Source organism: Struthio camelus, chromosome W, assembly GCF_040807025.1.
Source record: "Struthio camelus isolate bStrCam1 chromosome W, bStrCam1.hap1, whole genome shotgun sequence".
Lineage (NCBI taxonomy): Eukaryota > Metazoa > Chordata > Aves > Struthioniformes > Struthionidae > Struthio > Struthio camelus.
Genome location: NC_090981.1, coordinates 69,949,911 through 69,951,972, shown reverse-complemented (window position 1 = coordinate 69,951,972; position 2,062 = coordinate 69,949,911).

The following is a 2,062-nucleotide window of genomic DNA, read 5'->3' as shown; positions in this document are numbered from 1 at the left end:
CTAACCACCGGGTTAAGTCATAAGAGAGCCTAGGAAATGTATCTTGGGGCTGTTGGAGCTCAGGTGGCGCTGGGTAGTGAGATCATCTGCACACCAGGTTGATGACTTTTCAGACTAATTTCAATTGACTTTGAGAAATGAAAGCAGAGGTGCTAGCAAGATGACTAAAACGCTTTCTACCTAAAAAACAGACGAGGAAGTCCTAGTCATTTCCTCCTGCGTTCGCTGTAACGCTTCTGAGTGACAAAAGTATGTGCGGAGGCTGGTTGCTGTGGTAACACTACTCCACATGAATTGTGGTCTCTCGTGCTCACTACGCGTGGCAACAAAAGTGATGGCAGATAGCGGGGTTTTTTTTTTTAGCCTTTAAAATAAGCCTGGTATGACTAAATTTCAACAGTGATACCTTAGGAATTAAAGAATTGGAAAATTTCCATAACATGGAGGCGTTCTAACTCCATTCCTAAACTACTGCAATTGCTAAATTAAAATGATGAATTAAAAAAAAAACCCAAAACAAAAAAACCCCAGCCCTTTCCTCTTACACCTCTTTTTCTAAACCTATCAGCAATTCATAGCAAACACATTGGATCTCAAAATGTTATATCTGAAAAAATGGGTGGAGTAGTAGTGAGTTTAGTTCTTACTCTGAACTAAAATTCTGTGCAGGGAGAGGCTAATACTGAAATGCGTTATACTTACAGTAGACTGTAATACATGTCAAGATGAACGTAGACCTGAGGCTTAACGTATGAGAGAACTGCCAAAGCTATCCAGTAGCTGACAGGGAACGTGCAAGAGCAGTTAATGCACGAACAAAAGCAACATCTACAGAGACAGCAAAATCTGCCTTGAAACCTCTTCGTGATTACTTAGTGCAGAGTTACATAGCACAGATGGTCTTCTGGGACAGTCTAAGGACTCTCACAATAAAAGGTTGTTTTCCTGATATGGTGACCTGCAGAGCTTTATGTAAATATAGAAGGTACATGCACTGGTACCATTTCTGTGGAAGATCTAGATATTTCTCCAATTCAACGGTAACAGTGCTTTGCTCCAGGATAATACTCGAGTGCAGCAGGAAAGGGATCCAGTGGTTGAAAAGATGGCCTGATTCCCTCTGATCCAGGACTGTCCAAATACCTCCTGCTGTTAAACTAGTTGCATTTTGAGAGAACTAACAGTGTTTCACACGGTCCAAAGAAAACATTACAAAATCCATTAGGTCAATGCTCTAAGCGAGCTAAAATAAGGATAAAACTTAACCCATCGTATTCGGCTACTTTCTTCCCACAATCTCAACATCAGGTATGAAACTAACTGTTTTCCATGAGCTCTGGTGTTAGATGGAAGAATCCAGGGAAAACCAGCTAACAATCTCTAACACAAGACGGTTCCAGATCTCAGTTGTACCAAAGACAAGGTCAGAGAATCACTTCAGTCAATACTTGTAACCAGGGTGGACTTGAATTCCAATTAAATATTTTGGCCATTTCACGGATCCACAACATAACAACTGTTCTGACATTCTCCTAGCATGTGACAAACGATTAAAAGCACGCTGGGGTAGATTTATGCAGGACTGTACGAATTCTCCCTACTAAACCTACCAACTACATTTTAATTCTACAGTGTTGATGCATTTTCAGCGAGACATCTTCTGCCCTATGGAACTTATCCACAAGTGGAGAAAACAGAAAATGAAGTGCAATGACAGAGAAAGAGGCTCACATAGCACAACAGGAGGTGTTGCACTGTTTTTAACCGCATGGATTTCCTTTGGTAGTTTGCCTCTACACAGAGATGACAAGAGGATGCCTACCCAAAGCCAGTGGCAGTTGGCGCAGTGTGAACTCCTCGCACCTTCTTCTGTGGATCAGAGAAGGGCACGGCCAGCACAGTGAGCAAAGGCCAAGGACATGAAGTTTAAAAGGCCAAACCAAAGGCCAAATGAATCCCAAGCCATTAATTTTGGAAAGGTCTTTCTTTATATGCCTCTCATACTCCCCTGTTCCTATCTCTTGCCAAGAAAAAAAAAAAAGGGAACAGTCTCAGAATTTTA